At 45.9% G+C, this 7,085-nt stretch overlaps 1 protein-coding gene and 1 long non-coding RNA gene across 4 annotated transcripts in view; both read left to right on the top strand.

Moving 5' to 3' along the window:
* HIP1 (huntingtin interacting protein 1) overlaps window positions 1–7,085 on the top strand; it is a 165,039-nt gene that overhangs the window by 41,481 nt on the left and 116,473 nt on the right. The window lies entirely within an intron of this gene.
* Window positions 937–2,364, top strand: LOC109317643. Its single transcript, XR_002103086.1, has 2 exons — window positions 937–1,665; window positions 1,766–2,364. It is a non-coding gene; the product is annotated as an uncharacterized LOC109317643 (long non-coding RNA).

Below are 7,085 nucleotides of genomic sequence, written 5' to 3'. Positions count from 1 at the left end.
CAGGCTCCTACCCTGGGGGGTGTTTAAGAGGAGGTTAGATGAACATCTTGCTGGGGTCATTTGACCCCAGTAGTCTTTCCTGCCATGGCAGGGGGTCGGACTAGATGATCTGCTCAGGTCCCTTCCGACCCTAGAAACTATGAAACTAAGAACTGCAGGCTAGAACTCGGCCCTCTTAGTGCATCCAGTGCACCAAATGCCCAGGTGGAAATGTGTAAGAAAAACCAAACAACTGCACACCAGAATGAATGCCTACCAAAAATCTATCAAAAACAAGAATTCTCACAAGACACAATTCTCAAAGGTGCAATTCTCACAGGACAATCACTCCCTCTGTGATCTCTCAGTTCTACTCCTCAAAGGCAACTTACAAAACACCTTTCATAGATGAGCTTACAAATTTCACTGCCTGGCTGGCTGCCTTCTAATTCCTGCTGCGGCATCATGGGGCTTCGTTTCCCCCTCTTCCCTGCCAGACTGCACTGCCCCCCAGCTAACGGATAGCCAGTAATCGAATCAGTTATCAGTTAAACCAGGGGTTCTCAAACTTTGCGATACTGCGACCTCCCCCCCCGCCCAATGCCCAATCGAGCTGGGAGGGGGGAGTCCCCTGTGAGGTGGCAAAACTGGAAGTGGTGGCAGCGCACAGGTTTGTGACCCCCTTTTATGTTGCTCACAACCCACAATTTGAGAACCCCTGAGTTAAACTATTAATTGTTTAACCTTTGGCAACCCTACTGAAGATTAGTGAACATAATCTTGCTGCTCTTACTGTGTGAGAAGTCCTGTACTGTTCAGTCAGTCTCCAAGCAGCCCTGAGATCCTGAGATAAAGAAATAGCCAGCTCTTCATTTTCATCTTAAGTACTGCTGTTGGTACAGTACATATTCCTCTGGAAATGCTGATGGCTACCTTTTCAAACCGTCTGTCTTGGAATAGTGAGTGACTCCACAGAGTTTGCAATACAAAAATCTAGAACTCTTGGTTCCAAAATGATACCTTTTATTAGACCAACTGAGAAATCGCAAAGAAGAAATCCAGAGTTTGGACTCAAGGGGGAATGTCACACTGTAGTATGTGGGACTTTGTGTCAACCTCTCTCTCTGTCCCATCTTCTCTTCTTGCAATGCAGAATGTAACTGACAGAGCTGAGCTATCCAATCTAGTTGAGTTTGAATGTAGTTAAAACTGGAAACTTTTCTGGGGCTGAAATGTTACCTGATTTATGTAAGTACTTCTCCCAATGCCTGTTAGTTTTAAATAGGAGCAAGAGCCTTTTTTCACCCTGTATTGCTGCTTCCAAAATTGCAGAAGTTGCCTGGCATAGGCCCCAAGTTACGCAGTTTTCAGCCTTCTGCTGTCAGGAGCAGACTACTTGTCGGGCAACACTGGCAATTGACAAGGTATCACAGCTTTTCCCTGACCAAATCAGTAATGGAAACTGGTTTTTAGGTTAAACCATTTTTTTGTACTTACGTTAATTTAAAATGATGATTAGCAGAATCTCCATATACATTATGAATTTAGTTTGTGATTGGAGACGCATATCAGTATTGTACTCAAATCCCATGTTGAATGTGGAACTTGATTGCCTTTTCTGCTATTTTTTGCTCACAGAAGGTGACAGGAGAAAGTTTGCACCTGGCTCAGAACTAGCAATAAAAGGTAGTTAAAATATGGTTTGTCCATTCAGATGATGCCTTCTCAGAGATGGCTCCATCCAGGGCAATACATTTGAAACCAGTATTTCAAATTTAAACTCCAGGGAGAAGAAACTAAGCAAGACGTTATCTTGTGTGAGATGAGGCTGCTTTGAGGGGCATCAGAGAAAGGGGCCTGGAAGTTATAAGATCTCATACTAGCCCCTGGAGGAGAGGACACTAGGAAGAATCCATGTTGTGGAGGAGCAGACGTATAAGGCAAAGAGCAGGCTAGTACAATAGAAGTATCTTTGTAACCACAGAACTAGCCAATAAAGGAGGAAACTGCATGGAATTAGGATACCATGATTTGAAGGAGAAGCTTGTTGCAAGAGAGGAGGATCCTGGATTCTTCAGGGGCTTTTACCTAGCCCCTAAGAACAAGAGTGGTGAGGAAATCAAGCAGGAAAATGTAGAGCTGTTTGTTCTGTCTACAGCTGTGCATCTTGTGTTCTCTCAAGTTAAGGAGTGATTTTGTTTCTGTTTGTTTGTTTTTGGACCCCTGCAAGCCAGAGTGGAACAAAAGCACTGGCTTAAGCCAGCTAAGAAACTTGGGGGCATCGGCACTGATACTAGGTACTGAAGACAGCTAGTCACAGAATCTCATTTCCTTGAAGGAACAACTGACCAAGAACACATGCCTCAGAAGTGTGCCAGATAAGCTTTTTTTTTTTAAAAAAAAAAAGGCAATGTTGCAGGTTACTCAAGCCAAGAGATGCTTAAGAGTGCACTGACCAAGTGTGACACAGCAACCTGGTGACTGTCTAGCTTGAGACCTCTGCAAAGGTTACTGTCTGTGTAGGGAGATGGACCAAATTTACATGCATGTTTATATTTAACCCGACAATTGCCATGTAAATAAAACAAACAATGATTTGAGGATCATTTTTCAGTCTGCTTCTTCGTAAATTTTGACACCATATTTTTACTTTTTGACATCAGATTTTCGCAAAGTGAAGGCGAAGCTACTTTGTTCTGTGCACTTCTTTGCAAAGGCCTTTTAGCCTGGAGTATTAGGCAGAAATAGCTTCAGGCACTCCTTCATTTTCTAGTCCAAATGAAATCTTCAGTGAGACTCTCCCCTCCCATCCCTAGTAAATGGATAGTGCCTTTGAGTCTGCATTCAGGGATTTTAAAGGAAATTGATAGAGACTATGTCTTATTGAATATTTCCTGAATAATTTATTGCAATAATCCAATTGTGGAGGGATTACAAAGTGGAAAAGTGAAGTCAAAGTGGGGTCATTGATTTCTGGACAGAAGCTTTATCTAAGGTAAACCTCCCAGGGCTCCTAGAAAATGGGATGATTGAGAATTCATGCCAGCTGATGGGAGTTCCAGAAATAATGTCCAGAGACAAGTAAACAGCCTGCGTAGGTGTGCCTTGTTCCCAGCTGTTTACTACCAAAACATGCCATAGAAGGACCTCTGTCTCTCCCCAAAAATTCAGCCCTGTGACAATTTGGTTAATACGGGCCCTACAGAGCTCAGACATCCCATCTCTTTAGGGAACCTGAGTTGGATGCATTCCTAAGGGAGAGGGGAAACCTGTTCCCTCTGCCTACATGACTGGCATCACATGCCTGGGTGAGGGGTTTATGCTCCCTATTGTTAAGCAGTGCCAACCTGACTGGGGGGGGATGTCCAAGGAGTAGGGACGTAGGGATCCACAAGACCCAGGCCCAGGAAGGGTTGGGAATGTGATAAGAGGGTCCAGGGACATAAGCAGGGTTGAAAGAGAGGGAGACCCAAGAAGGTCCAAAGACAGACAGTACCTGAGTGTGGGACCTGGCGGGTCAGGAGCCAGGGACTGAGGGAAAGCCAAATCAGGGGGTCCATGGGCCCAGAGACAAGATAAGAGCTGGACCAGGGGTCTGGGAGCTCAGGGAGAGGGTCTGTGAGCCTGACCAGGGATCCAGATGCCCTGAGAGGGTTGACCGTGGGACCACGGGGGTCTGAGGGCCAAAAGGGACCAAGTGTGTGAACTGAACATCATAGAAATAACACACACAAGGCTTGGGGTGTAGTGTGGGGGATGAATGGAGGTAAGAGCACAGACAGGCTGAGAGGGACCTATCAGGCCTGAAGGTTGGATTGAGTTTAGTGGGGTCTTGGAGAAACCCAGTGGAGAATTGTTTGGATTAAGCCTCACTCTAAGGTCTGTGGGCAGCCTCCATTAATCAACCTTTGATAATAAAAACAGAGCATGGTGGACGAGCAGTCTAGGGAAAACAACATTAGAGTCTGAGCCAGGCAGGAGCCACAAGACCACCAGGGGGTGTCACGGCCACCCTGTGGCCACAAGCCTGTCGCAGACACTACAGTTGCCCTTTTCCAATCATCTGGGACCCCTCCCAATCGCCCCAATTTTCAAAGATAATGGCCAGCAGCTCTGCAGTCACATCAGTCAATTTCCTCAGCATCCTTGGGTACATCGCATGTCAAGCTTTTCTAAATAGTCCCTAGCCTGTTCTTTCACCACTGTTGGCTGCTTAGCTCCTCTCCAAATTGTGCTGCAAGGAGCATTAGTCTGAGAGCTTACCTTGCCTGTGAAGACCGAGGTGAAAAGGGCATTGAGTACTTCAGCCTTTTCTGCATCATGTCACTAGGTTGCATCCCCCATTCAGTAAGGGACCCACATGTTCCCTGATCTTCCTCTTGTTGCTGACATACTTGCAGAACCTCTTCTTGTTACCCTTCACATTCCTTGCTAGCTGAAACTTTAGTTGCGCTTTGGCCTTCCTGGTTTCATCCGTGCATACCCAAAGCCAGCAGAAGAGTAGCTCCTGGACTGGTGGCATGCAGCAGTGTGCGGTGGCGAGAGCCCCACTCCGCAAGTCCTGCACCCTTCCCTGGCTGACCAGCTTCTTCCAGCCCCAATCCCTCCCTTGCTGTGGGGGCATTGATCTGCCCCCCTTCTGGCCCCCCTCCACCCACCACAACAGACTTACTAGCTGGAAGCAGCTGTGCCCAGCATCATCGTGGACTGCTACCTTTATAGTCTATGCCCAAATCTCCAAATTGATTCAGACCTTTTAATGGGTCTCCCAGTTTGATTTGGATTCAGAGATTCAGTGCTGAATCTCCTCTGAATTAAATCGGTTATCAAAGCTTTGCGTGGCACTATTACCAGCAAATCGAGGGAAGTGTTCCCTGTGTTCCTCTGTGTTCAGCACTGGTGCGGCCATGTCTGGAGTGCTGTATCCATTTTTGGGGACCCCACCACAGAAAGGTGGGCAAATTAGAGTCTTGCAGAGAGCAGAAAAAATGGTTTGGGGGCTGGGGCACATAGCCTCTGAGGAGTGGCTGAATGAACTTGGCTTATTTAGTCTAGAGAAGAGATGACTGAGTGGGGATTTAACAGCAGCCTTCAACTACCTGAATTGTGGTTCCAAAGGGGATGGAGTTAGACTGTTCTTAGTGATGGCAGGTGGCAAGGAGCAATGGTCTCAAGTTTCAGCAAGGGAAGTTTAGGTTTGATATAAAGAAAAACTTTCTCACAAGGAGGGTAGTAAAGCACTGGAAGAAGTTACCCAGAGAAATTGTGGAATCTCCCTCCCTGGAGGTTTTTAAGATCCAGCTGGACAAAGCCTTGGCTGGGATGATCTAGTTGGAGATGGTCCTGCTTTGAGCAGGGAGTTGGACTAGATCAGTGGTTTGCAACCATTTTTGTACCAGGAGCCATTTGTAAACATCGACGGCTAGTCCCAAAGTAGAAAACACACATGTATTTTGACCCCAAAATATTTACTAAACGCAGCAAGTTAAAGCAGCTCAACAGTTAATTGTAGAAATCAATATCAACAGAAAAACATTAACAGCAATATCAACATGTGACCCTGCATTACACCCGGGTGACATTCATCATTGTGCAGTTTGCACAGTGCAAATTGCTGGAACCTCTCTCCCTGGCTGATTCCACCACTGCCTCTGTGAAGGCTGCCCAATTGGCTTATTTCAGGTTGAAACATCTGTGGAAGAGAGTGTTTTGCACTATTATTGTAGAGCCTAGCTTGATACTTATGGGGGGGGAGGTGTTGGATGTGGGGTATAGGCTCCATCACTGCTTTCTTGAACATCTGGCTAATTCCATTGCTCACAAAGTTGATGTCTGGGTTGTATCTTCTTCTTCAGCAGCTGCAATTAAATGACTTGGGTTGTTTAGCATCCTGTACCAACATGAGGTTGCTGGTCTTTTCCCATTGTTCTACTTGGATGCTGATGCTGTTGCTGTTGCTGTTGTTGTTATCATATCCCCATGCTGTATATGGGAATTAAAGTCATTGATCACAAGGCTGTATTTGTGTGTGCTACTCTCAGGTAGATTGTTCCGTTGGAAAATACTAGATGGTGGTTTGTATATAGATGTTATAGTGATGTTCTTGAGGCTAAGTGTGATGGTTTTGATGTTATTCTTGCTTGTGCTGGTATGTACTTGTTCAATTTGCATGTCGGGTCTAGCAAAAATCACACTGCCATATTGGCTGGCCACATTATTCTCCATGCTGCAAGGGAGCAGCACACAGGATTTTTTTGACCCCTGGATCTCCTGTTGGCAAGGTGCTCTGAGCCAAGCAGAAACTTGTAAAATTAATAAGGTAAATTAAGAGCTCCCGTCTGTCTTGGAGTTTGATACTCCAAGATTTTTCCTTCTGGTTCAGTAGAGGTTTATGGATAGAAGAGGGTCACCAGTGGTGTGTCTAGCGGTGAAAAGGGCTTTTTTGAAAGTGTTTTGTAGCACCTTAAGATGTATTCACTGGCTTCCTCTAGAAGTTCATTCCATAGCAAACTCTCCATGGCAGAAGCTACTGCTAAAAGTTGACAGTTCTTGGTGTGTGTGTAGTTTTTTTGGGGGGGGGCGGGGGGTGTTCAAATTTTGGAATGAGTTGGTGGTTCCCAACTGAGTGTTAAGTGGACCCAAGTTGCAGAAACTGTAAGTCTAGTAGATACAAATAGGGCCTCTTTTTGACGGTTCCTGGAGCTGAACCCTCACACTCATGGAGGAAAAGTCTGAGTTCTGTGGGCAGAGGATGGTATGAAGGGACCTCCATGTTAGCTGTGTGTGCTCCTTTGAAAAATCTGAAAAGTTAACAAACAGCACCTACTACTGGGAAACTGGTGCCTAGAAAATATCAACCCTTGGAGATCCTTAATGCAGGGGAAGGCAATTATTTTGGGCAGAGGGCCGCTTACTGAGTTTTGGCAAGCTGTCGAGGGCCGCATGACAGGCAGCCAGGGGCAGATTGATATTTATTTTCTAAATTGTTTATGGGCTCCACAGGCCAGATAGAATGGCCTACCAGGCCACATCTGGCCCCTGGGTCACATTTTGCCCACCCCTGCCTTAATGCATAAAGCCCTGATTTACCTGCTTTGCGCGCGCAC

Source organism: Crocodylus porosus, unplaced genomic scaffold (genome assembly GCF_001723895.1).
Source record: "Crocodylus porosus isolate Cpor-Errol unplaced genomic scaffold, CroPor_comp1, whole genome shotgun sequence".
Taxonomy (NCBI): domain Eukaryota; kingdom Metazoa; phylum Chordata; order Crocodylia; family Crocodylidae; genus Crocodylus; species Crocodylus porosus.
Note: the sequence above shows the minus strand (reverse complement) of the source record. Positions and strands in the feature narration are given on the sequence as shown.